The sequence below is a fragment of the Schistocerca gregaria genome, chromosome 4, assembly GCF_023897955.1.
Source record: "Schistocerca gregaria isolate iqSchGreg1 chromosome 4, iqSchGreg1.2, whole genome shotgun sequence".
Taxonomy (NCBI): domain Eukaryota; kingdom Metazoa; phylum Arthropoda; class Insecta; order Orthoptera; family Acrididae; genus Schistocerca; species Schistocerca gregaria.
Genome location: NC_064923.1, coordinates 730,894,657 through 730,913,581, shown reverse-complemented (window position 1 = coordinate 730,913,581; position 18,925 = coordinate 730,894,657). Strand labels below are relative to the sequence as shown.

At 42.2% G+C, this 18,925-nt stretch overlaps 1 protein-coding gene across 1 annotated transcript in view; it reads left to right on the top strand.

Annotated features, from left to right (window-relative positions):
* LOC126266661 (uncharacterized) overlaps window positions 1-18,925 on the top strand; it is a 272,935-nt gene that overhangs the window by 33,103 nt on the left and 220,907 nt on the right. The window lies entirely within an intron of this gene.

The window sequence follows — 18,925 nt, the reverse complement described above, 5'->3', positions numbered from 1 at the left end:
CTGATCTGACTTGTAAAATTTTCTAGGATACTTCTTCAAAACCTGCCCTCCTGTGAAACCAAGTAGGCGCCCTATTGAACCTTTCTGGTTAAAGTCAATCGTTGCATTTACAGTCCTTATTTCAGATTTAAGCGTCTTGATGTTTGCACATAGCTCAATACATTTTCCAGACTGTTTTAAGACTTCGTTTAAATCATTGATATCGCATGCACCCGGTTCTATTTTCACAATGTCTTTTTCACCTTTAATATCCAGATGCAGTTTGTTGTTAGTCTCTGTGATATATGGTATGCTGTTGTACGTCTCCAGTCCAAGCAATGCAATACTCCATTGACCGATGCTCAAATCAGTTGGCGGGAAGTAATTTGCACGCAATACAGATGATCGTTCTTTTAACGTCAAAGTGTACGACATTGCATCTGAATCTCCACTGATGAAGGAATGTTTAAAGCTTCTCCTTATATAGTCTTCTTCTTCTTTGTAAACGTCAAGAGAAACATGATGCATAGATGTCCAGAGAGGCGTGTATTTAAGTCCCCATAGTGTCGGTAATTGTAGAGCACATGTCTTCTGTGAGTGAAGTATCGCTTAATTCTTCTGGCTGTTGCAGGTCACCAAATGAATCGAAATAGCAGAAGGTATCCGTATTTTTCATGATACCTAATGAGCCGGCCGGTGTGGTCGTGCGGTTCTAGGCGCTTCAGTCTGGAACCACGTGACCGCTACGGTAGCAGGATCGAATCCTGCCTCAGGCATGGATATGTGTGATGTCCTTAGGTTGGTTAGGTTTAAATAGTTCTAAGTTCTAGGGGACTGATGACCTTAGCAGTTAAGTCCGATAGTGCTCAGAGCCATTTGAACCATTTTTTTTTTATATATATACGTAATGGGTGCTGGGGCCTCCAGCAACATCTAAATTCACAATGCCACATTCACCAGTTTTCCACATAGTCTTCGGTAATATATCCCGCATAAAAACTCTACAGAATCTTGGAACGATGAATTTTTTCTAACAAACTTAAGAAGATCACTATTTGTGAGTGGTCGATCTGGTAGGACCACTAATGGGCTTTTTTAAAATTTATGAGTGGATCAAGCTGTTTTCTGTACGGTCTCAAGTACAGTCCTTTTCCGAAGGCTGCGGCTTCCATTATGCGGTTATGCCTTCTTGCTTCTTCTAATTGCACTTGGGAGTTTTGTGCGTTCTTGACTGTTCGAGCAATAGCTTCTGCACACTCACGCGATGGACCTACCGCCGAGAGCGCGGAGAGAGCTGGGATGAGTAACAGAAGAAAACCACCAGACGTCTTGAGTATTGGTAGAACTCGAGGTGCTTTAACCGATTCTCTTCTTCTTTTCCCTGCACCTTTGCGCATCAGTGCGTTTTTAGCTGCATACATCGCTGTCAGGATACAGTTCTTCAAACAGCTCTGCTTCCCGCCCTTATCTTTCTTCTTGTTTAGTGCACAACGTGCACCATTCATAACTCGCTTAAAATCCATCACTCCTAAACCCAACTTAATTTTTCCACTCATGGTTTTATCAATTGCAAATGCTGCGATGCACTGACCTATACTAATATCCTTTCTTTTCCGTATCGCCTTAGCCTTATTAGCTAAAATCCTATCTGTAATGTGACAACTTGAGAGATCTTTACTTGTAACATATGCAATGTCGTGTTCCATACACGCTTCGTCAATCAGATTAACTACCTTATCACCTCGTGCCAAGCGTCTCTGAAGCTATGTTCCAGGTCCATAGCAGTTACACATCTGAATGTGAAATTCCACTGGAAGTTTGTCTAGAATACCACCACCTTCTCTAATGCGTCTCCTAGCACGCATGTTATGCTACTGCGGTGGTTGAGGACTGTGTGCTCCCATATATAACAGATCGTTAGCATAAATCCAACTGTTTTGTGCAGTAGGAAAACCAAGGCATTTGACTAGTGATCTATTTCCCCGACGTCTTATTACTCTCTCCACGAGAAACACATCCGATTCTGAGCTTTTCTGCAACTCCTCGGTGTAGAAGCAACCTGCAATTTCTTCGCCTTTACTATCCCTCTATATATAAGTTCTATGATTCATTCTTTGGAATTTTGAAACTGTAATTGTCTGTTGACCATTTCGTTTAGGTATGATTTCTCAAATGCTGTCTTGTGTTTTGAGATATGTACTGTGACGACTGCGATCCTACCCTGTCACTAAGTATGGCCAAAATACCCGAAAAGTACCGTGTTAACTAATGCAGTCAAAATCATGTCGTATCTAAATAGACGTTTCTCCCACTTTTACTTCCCAACACAATATCTGGCCGTGCATTTATCCCAGTTTAGCATAGAATAACCATATTAAATAAGATTTACGGACACTGACAGAAAAAAATTACTGCTAAAATCAATAAACAAAAGAATACCAAACTTGAGTGATGAACCCACAATTTTACACGACTCTCATTCAAAGTAATCACAACCCATGTGGTTTGACAGCTACCCACCTTTGAATTACCCACTATAGAATGTTAGCACCAGTAGCAAGCCAGCTTCACTGTGATTGGTCAACGTTTAAGAAATTAATGGCGGGCGCCCTTGTCCAAGTAGCAAAGCATTACAATACTTCTGGGAAATGTTACGACACACGAATTTAGACACTTACCCTCCAAAAGTTATAAAAAATTCACATGCAGCGGCAGCGGATTTAAAATGTAAAAAAAATGGAAATAATTAAAAGGGAAATGGCTACTGCTAATGAAAGTCAACAATGTCTACATAGAACACACTACTTTGTGGAGAACACTTTCATTCTAAAGAAGACAAATGTTATGTGAATGTCAGCCAACAGGAAAAGAAATTACAAATTAAAATGGTTTGCAATAATTTTGAGTCTTTGAGAGGAGAGCTCTGCTTTTAAATCTTATCTTGTGTGTTGTGACGATGGTCGCGATATCGACGGCAGCTGGCTGGTCCTGGTGAAACGCTGAGATCTGCTCCCACGGTCGTGTGATTGCAGCGGATGATTTTTCCTCATAATCTGGCGGGCGGTGGTATACATTAAGCTGCAAATCTGATTACAGTGGCGTTTTACAGGTCACAGGCTGGTCGATGTAATTGTTGTTACAGATGACCGTATGTGCACATAATGTTTCTGGCGCACACAATTTAAGTTACTTATGCCACACACAGTTTATAAAACTTGCCGACCGCGAATCCTGTAGAAAGTCAATTCGTATTATGAGTGCCGCGATCGCGAAAAAGCGTCCTGGGCGGGAATGTACTCACACATAATAGACAGTTAGCGTAAGTTCACAACAACTGTTACTGATTATAGGCGTCCGGTAGTTAATTGAAACGCGAATAAATACATAAGTTCACAGTGCTTGAGTGTACGAAAACACAGTCAAAATACAAGCGCAGTTCAATTCACAGAGACACAGCTACAATACCGTCCATTCTCGGTTGCATTGTCATAGTTATTTCGTCTCACGGCACAGTCTCCGTATTTACTTCGCCCAGTTTCCACACTCACTATTATCATATCACGCCCTGGTATAAAACAGTAATTAAAAATGTACATCGCTTGCCACTAAACTCCATCTTCACCAGCTCGTACAAGTCATGACTCCCACAGTAAAACATGTGTCCGCCTCTCTAGTACCCAGCAGCACACCCCGCTTTGTTGGATCGACTATCGATATTGCTCTCTCTCAATACTCTCGCCCACAGTTTATACAACATCAAAGTAAATTACATATATCTTTACACAACTATTTTCTACCAAACTTGTTACAGTAAAAGATACACAAAAAAATTAAAGCTTTCCACACTGAATAAACTCTAAACATATTTATCTACTTACAAAAAAGAAACAATTTCCAGTTACATATTACATCTAGAAAACAACCTTTATTTCTATATTACAGGACAAACGAAAAATGAGCTACAACATCAAAGATATATGAACAGACGGAAAAAAGAACAAAAAAAACAAGATAAATATATATCTATCGCAAATAACGATGTCTTCACAGTACCAAACCGCCTACATTAAATTTATGTTTGCGTGGATCCAGCATTTTAACGCCATAGTACACCGTTTCCATGAGTCCATTATCAGGACCATCGATTTCTCTCATTTTTATTGTGATACGTTTGGTTCGATTATACTGAGCAGTTATTTCTAGGAGGATATCTGTCCATTTGTATGAGCCGCGAAAGTTAAAACGCATCCACATCTGACCTTTTATTGTTCTGTTCAGACGCTCCACGAAACTTGCCTTCAGGTGAGTGAATGTTGAGAAGTGATGTATTCTGTACCGCTGCATCACGGTCTTGAAATACCTATTGTAAAACTCTCCACTGTGATCGGTTTGAAGGTTTTCTGGGCATCGATTCGTCCCTGTTTGTAGCAAACGCTCAAACACATCCGCGACATTTCTACCCGTTTTTGTTTTAACAGATAATGCCCAGGCAAATTTGTAGTATGTATCAGTAACCATTAAAATATATTTGTATCCATTATTCTCACGAGAATATTCCCTTATATCTACAAAATCAGCCGGCCATAAGTAATCGAAACCTTTAGCACAACGTGCCTACGAGTGTATGTTTTGCGTGCTGGTTTGTGCAGTTCTCGAACTACTGTCTTCATACTTATTCGATGATACCTCTCTCTAAGCTCGGAGACTACTGAAATAGCCTCATTCGAATGAGCTGAATTACCTGCAGCAACTGATGTCATGAGCAACCGTAGTCGATCTATTAGCTCGTTGGGGTCGTCATAATACACTCCTGGAAATGGAAAAAAGAACACATTGACACCGGTGTGTCAGACCCATCATACTTGCTCCGGACACTGCGAGAGGGCTGTACAAGCAATGATCACACGCACGGCACAGCGGACACACCAGGAACCGCGGTGTTGGCCGTCGAATGGCGCTAGCTGCGCAGCATTTGTGCACCGCCGCCGTCAGTGTCAGCCAGTTTGCCGTGGCATACGGAGCTCCATCGCAGTCTTTAACACTGGTAGCATGCCGCGTCAGCGTGGACGTGAACCGTATGTGCAGTTGACGGACTTTGAGCGAGGGCGTATAGTGGGCATGCGGGAGGCCGGGTGGACGTACCGCCGAATTGCTCAACACGTGGGGCGTGAGGTCTCCACAGTACATCGATGTTGTCGCCAGTGGTCGGCGGAAGGTGCACGTGCCCGTCGACCTGGGACCGGACCGCAGCGACGCACGGACGCACGCCAAGACCGTAGGATCCTACGCAGTGCCGTAGGGGACCGCACCGCCACTTCCCAGCAAATTAGGGACACTGTTGCTCCTGGGGTATCGGCGAGGACCATTCGCAACCGTCTCCATGAAGCTGGGCTACGGTCCCGCACACCGTCAGTCCGTCTTCCACTCACGCCCAAACATCGTGCAGCCCGCCTCCAGTGGTGTCGCGACAGGCGTGAATGGAGGGACGAGAGATGAGAGTCGCTTCTGCCTTGGTGCCAATGATGGTCGTATGCGTGTTTGGCGCCGTGCAGGTGAGCGCCACAATCAGGACTGCATACGACAGAGGCACACAGGGCCAACACCCGGCATCATGGTGTGGTGAGAGATCTCCTACACTGGCCGTACACCTCTGGTGATCGTCGAGGGGACACTGAATAGTGCACGGTACATCCAAACCGTCATCGAACCCATCGTTCTACCATTCCTAGACCGGCAAGGGAACTTGCTGTTCCAACAGGACAATGCACGTCCGCATGTATCCCGTGCCACCCAAAGTGCTCTAGAAGGTGTAAGTCAACTACCCTGGCCAGCAAGATCTCCGGATCTGTCCTCCATTGAGCATGTTTTGGACTGGATGAATCGTCGTCTCACGCGGTCGGTACGTTCAGCACGAACGCTGGTCCAACTGAGGCGCCAGGTGGAAATGGCATGGCAAGCCGTTCCACAGGACTACATCCAGCATCTCTACGATCGTCTCCATGGGAGAATAGCAGCCTGCATTGCTGCGAAAGGTGGATATACACTGTACTAGTGCCGACATTGAGCATGCTCTGTTGCCTGTGTCTATGTGCCTGTGGTTCTGTCAGTGTGATAATGTGATGTATCTGACCCCAGGAATGTGTCAATAAAGTTTCCCCTTCCTGGGACAATGAATTCACGGAGTTCTTATTTCAATTTCCAGGAGTGTATATATACTGCGGGATTAGATTGTTCACTGCTTCATGCTCAATGTCAATACCATCACCGTTGCTGCTGCTGTTGTTTTCGCCATCGAGTATTGGTTGTATAATGGTTTTACATTTCTCGTTGCTAAGGCTTTTTGCGATCTTATATAAATGAGACAAGTGCAGTATTTCACTGTACGTTTCCCTCTCTGAATAATTTGTAGGTTGTTTGGTAGGTTTTAGGAAAATAAGATCATTAAGCCAGGTATTCTTTTAAAACGCCTATCACCAATCTGTATTGTGTCATCAGTTACAGTCATAAGATGTACGTCCTACATGTACGGTCTTCCCCTGTTAGCGCCGAATGTTCTATCTATCTGACCAGGGCGTGGAGGGCAATGAATTCATCAATGACAACACCATCGATAACGCGTATTTTTGTTTTTGCTGAGAGTTGTCGGAGAGTTTCAGTAACCGGCTTAAAGGTCTCTCTTAGTGTTTGCTGTCGATCGTATGCCCTAACCTTAGCAACCGTAATTTCTCTGGAACCGCTTTCCGCGCTTGAATCACTTTCTACTTCGTTGATATCTCGGTGTATACTATTCAGACGTCTCCGCAACGTGAAGCTTTATATATCCTGTCATTTTCTTCTTTCTCTTACTATGTAGTTGCTCCCCCTTCTCAACAACAAGGAAATGTACATCTAATTTCCCCTCAATAGCCTCGACCTTTTCATTTAAGTCGGTTACTTTCTTACCGATTTAATTAAGTAAATCATTTAATGCATTCACTATTCTCAGAAGAGTGTGCTAATACATCTCTAGTTTCCTGCGCATACCTCCAACTTTATGCACGATAGCCTGAATTTTCGCATCCATGTACAGGCGAATGTTCTGTCTGTGTATACCCATTCTCTCGGATTGAGAGCTGGACATGCGTGCGAATTTGTCCATAGTGCAGCGTATACTGATGTACTAACCTCTCTTACCAGGTTAAATATACAGAAACTCTTGAAACTTTCGCCTGTACCTGATTCAGTCTTCTTGTTTTATCAATAACGAGAAACCCGTACTGGGAATGATTCCAGCAATCAGCACACACATTTACAAAATCATTGAACGACATATCAGTTCCTACATGTACCTGGTAAATGTGTTTTAAATTCAGAATGTCTTGTTTGAAGGCTATAATGAGGTTGCGTTATCTCTAACCAACTGCATCGGGATTCTGGAATATGTTTGGCTTAGGTAAAATACATCAGCACACATATGACGAACGAAACGGAAATATTTTCGAATTTGGTCTTGGTTTTCCACAGCAACATCGTCAAATATGAAGACAGTGTTTGGCTTTGCTTTCTCAGGTGGGGGGGAAATCACCGCTTTCACTGAACGTCGTGTATATAACACCATCTACACCGCGCAATATCTCATGTAATAGCTGATACTTGGGCTCAAACAGTGTTTTTGAGAATTCACAAACATGTTCAAATCGGACTCCATCTACATGCGTTAGCAGTTTCATGAGGTCATTAGTCTTGCCACAACTGTATAGACCTACAATAATTGCTGGCATATTAACAGGAAGGAGAATTTCGTTCTTCATCTTCTTCAGATCTTCATTTGCATCTTCACACGACCAGTCACCGACAACGAAGTCCATGTGATGAGGATGTTTCACCCACTCTGTCATGATACTAACTACGCCAGGTACTGACAAGTATTTGGCATATACAGAAAGATACACTTGAAGGGACGGTAATAGTATGTGTAGCCACTATAGCTCCATCACTTAACCGACTGAGCTATGTTGACTACATAGAGAAATCAACTATATATATTTTACCCATGAAGAGTAAACTGATCATTTTGTCAATAAATGGTGAGGCGATTTTGGGATAATTGTTTGCTCCTGGATCATTATAGGTGTATCACTGAAAATAATGATATTAATAAGCATAATACTTGGACTATAATGAGAGATGTATAAAATAAAACGCAAACACAGTTTGAGATTATACAATATTTATTTAAATATCATAAATCGGATGCAGTATTTAAAAAAATCATCAGACTCTTTCTTCATATTGTTCTTCCCATCTATACAGTATTTACCAAAGCTTTTTGATATGCAATGAACTCCGCGCGAATCTTCCTCACGCCAATGGATACCTCACGGTATTCAGGTTTTTCACATGCACATTTAATCTGTTCCTCTTTTGGTTCAGCGTCCATGTGATAACAATGGTACTGCACCAAATATCTACATGTACACTATGTGCAAGTAGGAAGTTTACAACATCATTGTCTGCAGAATCTATGCTCGGCAACCAAAGATTCAATCTCTCAAATGCAAGGCGTAGCGCAATATCCAGATTGTTGTTGTTGTTGTCGTCTTCAGTCCTGAGACTGGTTTGATGCAGCTCTCCATACTACTCTATCCTGTGTAAGTTGCTTCATCTTCCAGTACGTACTGCAACCTACATTCTTCTGAATCTGCTTAGTGTATTCATCTCTTGGTCTCCCTCTACGATTTTTACCCTCCACGCTGCCCTCCAACACTAAATTGGTGATCCCTTGATGCCTCAGAACATGCCCTGCCAACCGATCCCTTCTTCTAGTCAAGTTGTGCCACGAACTCCTCTTCTCCCCTATTCCATTCAATACCTCCTTATTAGTTATGTGATTTACCCATCTAATCTTCAGCATTCTTCTGTAGCACCACATTTCGAAAGCTTCTATTCTCTTCTTGTCCAAACTGTTTATCCTTCATGTTTCACTTCCATACAAGGCTACACTCCATAATATACTTTCACAAACGACTTCCTGACACTTAAATCTATACTCGAGGTTAACAAATTTCTCTTCTTCAGAAACGCTTTCCTTGCCATTGCCAGTCTACATTTTATAGCCTCTATACTTCGACCATCATCAGTTATTTTGCTCCCCAAATAGCAAAACTCATTTACTACTTTAAGTGACTCATTTCCCAATCTAATTCCCGCAGTATCACACGACTTAATTCGACTAAAATCCATTATCCTCGTTTTGCTTTTGTCGATGTTCATCTTATATCCTCCTTTCAAGACGCTGTCCATCCTGTTCAACTTCTCTTCCAAGTCCTTTGCTGTCTCTGACAGAATTACAATCCAGATTTTATAGGTTCATAACTGAGGTGTACCATAGATAAACACACTTGTCACCCAATTTCACGTATAGCGCACCGTCATCAAACACTGTTGTAATAATGTCACACTAGTAAGGCGAATGTCTGAGGGGGGGGGGGGGGGCGTACGAGTTGGATAGTACTCTGTAGTCATCTGCTGATTGATGAAGCGCTCTGCACGAAATATTTCGTTCCAGTAGAACTCAGAAATTGGCACTTTAACACCCTTCGATGCATTTTCAATTTCTATTCTCACAAGCAAGCCCCAGTCATGATGTTCTTCTATACCAACGTTTACATGTTTTGTTCCACTGGGAGTTAAAGTGTCTAGAACTAAAAAACATTGGTACACTGCATCCTCATTCTGTGCCTGCACTAGCACGGGGATGTTCTGCTGAGATGGGTCGTAAGTTGGTAACCAGTACTGTTCCCCATCTTGTTGTTTAGGATCACCACCAGCATTCGATGTGTTGGGAGAAGACCGTGTGTTCTCATCACAGAAATCGATGAGTGGGATGGACAATAACAGCTTTTTGTTCTGCTGCAGCAAGAAGGCTATGTGCGCTACAGGATCCCACATGGTCACTACAGGTTCAGACATGCTGCCACAGGCCCAAAGGTCATTGTAGGTCCCTACAAGATGGCAGCCGAGGTTGTTACAGATCCGTGGGCAGCAGAGGTCGGCATGTTGGTGCTTAACCCTGCAGGCTTGGATGTGTTGAGGACTAGTGCTGAACAAAGAGGAGGAAGTGTCCAAGATGCAAAAACAACTAATAATGATGATAATGCTAACCACACGGAAAGACGTGATATGGGATACTTTTCGACTTCTTCCGGTTCTGTAGGGCTGTGCTGAATCGTGACTGTTGTTGAGACTACAAGATTCTCCTTCTTCTTCTGCTTTTGTTGCTGCTACTGCTGCTGGCTGACTGAGCGAGACTGAGGTCCCAGAGATGCTGAGCCTCCCCTATACCCCCTCCAATGACGTTATCAGATACTACCATCATTTTCTTTTTCTGGTATTGTCGTTGTGTATCTTTTTTACTGGTGAAGTGTAGCAGATCACTTACAACAAACTTCATGGGGGAAAAACTACAGAGTGAATTGGATAAACTGCTGCTCACACGGCGAGCAGCAGGCAGGCACGACGAAAGGAATGTCCGTGTAAAGTTTTCAGCCAAGGCCTTATTCAGAAAGGGAACAAAGCACACACACACACGCATTCATACCACCTTACAAAACTTACACACACGTGGCCGCCGTCTTCGGCTGTTCTAGCCAGAATATTTTTTTAAGAGAGAGGAAATGTGAACAATGTAAAATTATCGGCTGGACGAATGTAGGGCATGACAGGCTGCACCAACAATCAGCGCGGTCAAGTAGCCGTGTGTTGTCCGGGGACGAGCCCGTTTATACAGAGTGGCACGAATGTCGGAGCTTTTGCAGTTTGGAAGGGAATGAAAAAGACAGGCAAGAATAAGAGGGAAGAGCACAGCCATAATTTATGTACACAAGAGGAAATATTCCTTAACGGCTCCATTTGCGAATGAGACCTGTTTCCTCTAAATTTTAGATTACGATTGGATCGATTGGTACACCCATAAACGGTCCAAACTGGCATTTTTGAAGAAACAACTACATCTCCACGCAATCAACAGCACCAGATGGTCGTTGGGATACGACCATAGAAGTCGACAGATATCGTCAACGGTCGAGGTTGGGGACTAATTGTCAGAGTGACATCACGGCCAATGTATCATCGCGGTGAACCGTGGAGGTACAAATGCGGTGAATCTAAAATTTTGGGCCAGTCAAGATGGTGGACGTCGGCTTCAGGTTTTTGACGTAAGGAAAATTCGCTTCTTTATTGCCCCCATATTTGTTGATCTGTTTATTGCTGATTTTGAGGAATTTTCTCGGGTGTGATTCAGTTCGCTGACAACCACTATCTTCATATGAAGGATTCATGTTTCTTTCCACAAAAAAATCGTACCCTGTATACTACTGGCCATTAAAATTGCTACACCACGAAGATGACGTGCAACAGACGCGAAATTTAACCGACACGAAGAAGATGCTGTGGTATGCCTATGATTAGCATTCACACAAGGTTGGCGCCGGTGCCGACACCTACAATGTGCTGACACGAGGAAAGTTTCCAACCGATTTCTCATACACAAACAGCAGTTGACCGGCGTTGCCTGGTGAAACGTTGTTGTGATGCCTCGTGTAAGGAGGAGAAATGCTTACCATCACGATTCCGACTTTTATAAAGGTCGGATTGTAGCCTATGGCGATTGCGGTTTATCGTATCGCGACATTGCTGCTCGCGTTGGTCGAGATCCAATGACTGTTAGCAGAATATGGAGTCGGTGGGTTCAGGAGGGTAATACGGAACGCCGTGCTCGATCCCAACGGCCTCGTATCACTAGCAGTCGCTATTACAGGCATCTTATGCGCATGGCTGCAGCCACGTCTCAATCCGAGTCAACAGATGGGGGCGTTTGCAAGACAAAAAACATCTGCACGAACAATTCGACGACGTTTGCAGCAGCACGGACTATCAGCTCGGAGGCCATGGCTGCGGTTACCCTTGACGCTGCATCACAGACAGGAGTGCCTGCGATCGTGTACTGAACGACGAACCTGGGTGGTCGAATGGCAAAACGTCATTTTTTCGGATGAATCCAGGTTCTGTTTACAGCATCACGATGGTCGCATCCGTATTTGGCGACACCGCAGTCAATGCACAATGGAAGCGTGTACTCGTCATCGCCATACTGGCGTATCACCCGGCATGGTGGTATGGGTGTCATTGGTTACCCGTCTCGGTCACCTCTTGTTTGCATTGACGGCACTTTGAACAGTGGACGTAACATTTTAGATGTGTTTCGACCCGGGCTCTACCCTTCATTCGATCCCTACGAAACCCTACATTTCAGCAGGATAATGCACGACCACATGTTGCAGGTCCTGTACGGGCTTTTCTGGATACAGAAAATGTTCGACTAATGCCCTGGCCAGCACATTCTCAAGATCTCTCACCAATTTAAAACGTCTGGTCAATGGTTGCCGAGCAACTGGCTCATCACAATACGCCAGTCACTACTCTTGATGAACTGTGGTATCGTGTTGAAGCTGCACGGGTAGCTGTACCTGTACACGCCATCCAAGCTCTGTTTGACTCAATGCCCAGGCGTATGAAGGCCGTTATTACGGCCAGAGGTGGTTGTTCTGGGTACTGATTTCTCAGGATCTATGCTCCTGTCAGTTCTAGTACAATATATTTGTCCAATGAATACCAGTGTATCATCTACATTTCTTGTTGGTGTAGCAATTTTAATGGCCAGTAGTGTATAATTCGCAGCAATTCAGAGATATAGTTACATAGCCGAAGTTGAGCAATGAGTCACCGTCTGGGTCTGCTGAGTGCTGTTGGCAAGCGGGCTGCACTCAGCCCTTGTGAGGCCAATTGAGAAATAGGGGCTCCGATCACGAAAACTGACAACGGCTGGGAGAGCGATGTGCTGACCACATGCTACTCCATTTCCGCATCTGGTGTCGCCTAAGGTCTGAGGATGATGTGGCGGACGGCCGGTACCGTTAGGCCTTCATTGCAAGTCATTTACTTAGCAGTGCAAAAGCAGTCACTCGTCCAGTCGCAAAGTTGTTGCCTCAGAATATCGCTTCCTTTAATGAATACGGTAAAATTCAGTGTCACCAACCAGTTGATATCACACGCTCCATACACGTTTAACGCAACTCCGATAGAAAACACGCGGAATCTGTAAAGTGCGAGCATCAACAATCAAATTATTGATACCCAACGAGGTCATTATATTCTCGCCCACTGCTAGGTAGACATTCACACCCACTGAAATGATTGAAGCGACAAGTTTACTAATGCAAGTATTAAACCGGTAGGGTTATGAGAAAAAAATCCTTCTTTGTTATTTCACTGTTGTCTATCAGCGTAAGAGCACAATATAGTTTCAATTTTTTTATTACGTCTGAAATTATCGTACATCTTCTTACGATAGTAATGTGCTTTCGTACATCCTATGCAGCATGAAATTATCAAAAATGTACGATAATTATTGTAAGCTTGTGAACACTAACTTGAACAAAGCTATTGCTGGTATTGGTATGTTGTTTCGCATGGAAATGGAGGTAATTTCTACATGTTTTCTGTAGATACAATGTCTTTAGAATACGTTGTAAGATACTAATGCACACTACACTATCTAATAAGCGAACTGTTAATGACAACAGTTCGGTATGTATAGATTTTTCTCTGTGCAGCACTAGCACTACATTTGGCAAAGAGCTATATTGTAGTGGGATTGTTTTCTTAATTTTTCACGTATTCAGTATTAGATTTTGTGACAGTTGCAAAAGTTCAGGTATCTTCTAAAGTGAATTCTATTTTCTCTGAATAATAGTTTTTATTACAGGTGAGCCTTATTCACATTAGTTAAGGATGAAAGTGGGGTTACAAATTTACATTTGTCTGTAGGTTTTAGTTTGTGGTCAGCCGCTTGCAAAAGTACTAAACATTCAATAATCATGGAGTTCTTGAAATGACTAAAGAGGGCCAGTTTTGATCAACTTGTCAGGTGCAATGATAACTTGACAGCAGTAAAATGTTGTGATACCATAGTAAACCTAAAAATTTTGGTGCACCACAACAGTTTTTTGACTACCGTTATTCTTTTATTATGTTATTTGCACCAAAAAAATTACACTGACTGCCTGTGTAGATATTTAGTTCTTATAATCGCAACGCAGGATTGAAGAGGTTAAGGGGCGCCGTACATTGTAAACGAAAATACAATCTAAATTGTAGAGGCCCACATGAACGATAAAACATTTTGCCAAACTCAACTATGCTTGCCAAATATTTGTCCATGTGCGGAGCAGTTTGTGTATTTGTGGATTGACGTGTTTGAGAGAACTTTTGACGGACAGAAAGTTTGAAAAGTTGGCGGACGTTGTTTGTGTTCACTTTTCGCCGCATATGTTTAGTGAAAGATGATTTTCTTGCGATTTGTCTCACTGTGTTGCTAGGTATTCCACGGGATTCCACTGGTATGAAAACTACGAGCGAGTATAAAAACAAAATAGCACTGACAGTTACCAGAATGGTAGAAGCACAACGTCCTTCACGGCCATATATTACCCACGAAGAGGTTTTGAACAAAATCAGTATTTTGCGCATAGAGTGACATACAGGTGGAGTGGATTGAAATAAAAGAAATCGAAGTTCTCCAGTTCTCCCATGGACGATGTGGGCTATATGTTCCCACGTTGCGGTATTAGATGAGCAAGTAGAAGAGAATAAATTTTCGCGTACTAGTGCCTTCTTTTTTACGGTGAGGGTGAAGTAACGCTATACCAGTTATTAAACGTTTCACTGTCCGCCAGCAGAAAGTTGATGTAATCATCAGATTCTGAGTGAAACATTTCCAATAACAGATTTCCAGTTGCATATTTTTTCTTCTTCTTTAAATACAGTCCCAGAGGCAATGTTAGAAATGTTTTATCTGCATTTGTAGCTATTCCGCTACGGTCGCAGGTTCGAATCCTGCCTCGGGCATGGATATGTGTGACGTCCTTAGGTTAGTTAGGTTTAAGTAGTTCTAAGTTCTAGGGGACTGCTGACCTCAGCAGTTAAGTCCGATAGTGCTCAGAGCCATTTGAACGAAAAGTGTATGTCAAAAAGAAGGTGAAATTGACAAGCTTTCGTAGTACGCTAACGGACTTGTTTGACACATCCGTGGTTAGACAACGGCGAACTTGACAGGCAAGTTTGCTCTTTTAGGAAGAAGTCAATATGTGTTAAGAAGTTTCATTGTCCATTCGGCGGAAGCTGATGTAATCATCGGGTTCTGAGAATAATTTTTCCTTTAGCGTATTTTCATGGCTAAATCTCTCCTTTTAAGCCATTCCTCTTCAAACACAGTGTCAAGTCAATACCAGAACTGCTCTGTCTGCATTTGTGGCCGTACTCACTATGCTCAAAATACACACGAACACGAATAGCGTCTGACTCAAAGTGAGGTTAAACTGACAAACATTGCTTGAACATGTACGTGCTTGCTTGGCAAACGCATGGCTAGGTAAGAGCGGTGTTGTCAAACATGTCTGATTGCTTACAGGGACTTTCAAGTGTTCTGCATTTTCTTGCGATCATCCAGTGATACTTTCCTATCGATAACATCATCGTCTGCAAACAATCTGATATTGAAACTGTAGCGGCCATATTACTTTTGCTTGAAACATATCCGAAATATGTTACTTTCGTTTCCTCTTAGGAAGGGAACGTGAAAATCTCTTCTAGATGCAAATCTGAACTAGTTACGTTTGAGTTACTTTCAAAATTTTATGTTATTCTTTATGTACCGCGAAAAGGGACGAGTTTGTTTCTTTCTTCCAAAACCTAGTAAGCTGTGAAACAGTCATAAATGATCTCTAGTTTGACAATTGGTGAAACAAATGCCAATTAAGAAAAGATTTATACAATAAAAAGATTAAAAACAACAATATCGAGGTTATCTCCGAAATGGTTAACTGTGTTAAAATAAATGGATAGTGGCCACAACAACCACCAAAACGTATGAGACGAGAGATCAGTATACGGTACTTCGGAAACTCTGGTGGAAAGATACATAGGCCTACATATAACTATTCAGATAATTAAAATAGGCAACTTTAAATTCATACTCTCCTAACTTAAAATACGGTACTGGTAGTGAAACTTTCATCACTAAAGGCAAACTTACCCAACTTCCATTGTAGGGAGGGGGTGGATTATATGTTACTATATTATATTACAATATTACTAGTAATAGTAATAGTACTAGTAGTAGTATACATAATGTCTTACAAATTGAGTAAAGGTACATCAGTCACGTCTGGCAAGTAAAAACTCCTCCGAGTGTCGCTTATTTCAAGTCGAATTAAAGTTATGAAAGCTTTAACTCTTCGTCTATACCTAGCCGAAAAGTGCTTATATGAAGCTCACTTCTTCCTCATTAGTGCTGAGTGGAGATTGTCTTTGAATGGAGGCATATTATTTAAATGGTTCTGAGCGGAATATTGTATCTTCTAGGTGCTTTTTCACTGATCCTTTCCTTATTAACCACTGCAAGGCACAGAAAGTTTCAGAGTAATATTGTCATAACCTGCGGCCTTTGAAAAAAAGTAAAACAAACTAAAAACACACCACGTGAAAAAACGTAAGAAAAAAAATTGAGAAAATTAGGAAATTATAGATAAGCAAAGTTGTCCCGTTTTCAGTAAGCATCACGTTGTTACATACAGAATGGTAGCGACGTTATTAAACTTAAATCCATCGTGATATTTACATGTAAAAGTTGTGAAAAACAATTATAGTCTCTGTTAAGCAACACAAGTAGTTTTTACTCAGATGTGGATGAACAATAAGGGCGAGACAGTTCTGCAGGTGACGAAAGAATCGTCTCCTCCGAGACAAGAGCAAAATCGCCGTTAAAGACCTGTAAAACACGTCGCAAAGCTGAAGACTTGCAACATGTCTGCTGCATGCGGTACAAACAGTTGATCCTCGACTGGTTAGTTCTGGAAATTGTCAGTGTCAGATTAACTGTCTTCCTAAACTGGCAGTTGTACCACGTGATACAAGTTGCGCCGTTTAAAGTGTCTTGCAATTTTATCATCTGTTATCTATTTACACCAACTCGACCTCTTTTCTGTGCCGTTTGTAGTTACAGGGTGACAATTATTGAACTATATGAAAAAAGCGCAAATTAGTTACAAACTACGGCGTGCATACACTTTATTCGACGTGTAAACGACACTACAGACATTCGGATTTAGGTTATGACATGTTCGATATGCCTGCCATCATTGGTGGTGATGTGGCGCCGACGAATAGCGAAATTTTGCATGAGCAGTTGAAATGTCGGAACATCGATGCTGCTGATGACCTCCTAAATGGATGTTTTCAGCTGAGCAATGGTTTTGGTGTTATTAATGTACACTTTGTCTTTAATACAGCCCCATAAAAAGGAGTGGCATGTGTTCAGATCCAGAGAATACGGCGGCCAATGGAGGCCCTTGGCAGTGGCCTCTGGCTATCACAGAGCCAGAATGCGGTCCCGAACGTGCTCCTCCAGGACATCAAACATTCTCCTGCTTCTGTGGGGTCGAGCTCCGCCTTGCGTGAACCACATCTCGTCGAAATCAGGGTCACTTAGGGTAATGAGGATGAAATCATCTTCCGAAACCTTCACGTACCGTTCAGTATCCACCATACCATCGAGGAATATCGCACCGACTATTCCGTAACTAGACATTGGACACCACACAGTCACTGTGGCGGAACCGGTTTATAGTATTTCATGACTTTAATTACTTATAAAAGATATTTCAGGTAGATAAAAAAAATATAAAAGCAATTACCTATTGTCCACGTAACAATTCGTTTGATCTCAAAAATTATTACCCCGGCTAATATTTGTCACTCTGCTAGATAAATTTCCACTCGACGTTGTGTAGAAATGTTGTCTGTAAAGTCGTGTGAGTGGCACAAAATTGCATATCATTTATCAGATTTTACACAAGTTTTACTTAAGATGGACGCACTTTTCTCTAGCAAAGGGAATATGTAGTCACAAAATACTACCCGCGCACAACACTGACGTATGTCTCCTATTAAAATATTTCATGTAAATCGTCCGAAATAATTAGGCTTCATACATCAGCAAATAAGAAGTTGATATTACGTAACGTGCTATGGGCACTGTATTTAAGGATTCAATCTGACAAGGGGAGGCCGCCAATTGTGAAATTCAGATTCGATTAATACTGTGCATAATAAAAGGTCATGGCCAGAGGTGTAATGTGGCAAAGCACCAAGATGCACTTCTCAGCCGTTGTCGAGAAAATCGACAGTTAAAAGAAACCGTTGCGGTGAAATACTCTCTAAGATTACTAATTTTCTGCAGCGTCGTGGCGCAGCGGTAAGCGCTCGGGTTCGTAGTCCGGTCACCGGATCGAATCTGGCGCCATGCAACTTTTTTGTTTTTTGTTTTTTGTAATTCAAATGTACACACACACACACACACACACACACACACACACACACACACACACATCGTCCACACACACACACACACACACACATCGTCCACCACCAACTGTCTTCTCCGATTTTTCCCGATATGATACGATACGCGTGGTATGCATCAAACCTGACGAACGATAGAACAATTTTTTTCAGAATGTCAATCAGGTGTGTTTCCCAACAGATAATGTAAAAAACAATTGTTATTGTAAAAACGCATCGTTTATCAGATGTGCTCGATGTCGTGCTGTTTTCTGCTTTCCATGTATCTAAGATAACTATCACTCTGGTTGGTGCGATACTCCAGCTACTTCTGGTCACTAACTGTTAATTATGTGCGATTGTATACCGAACTTTTCAATAAATTGCATCCACTTGAATACTATTTTTATTATTGTGTTTTATTTCAAGTTTTATTTTTCCACGACAAACGGCTTCCAACAACTTATTATATGCATAATTGTTGCAACTCCGGGAAACAAAAAAACAA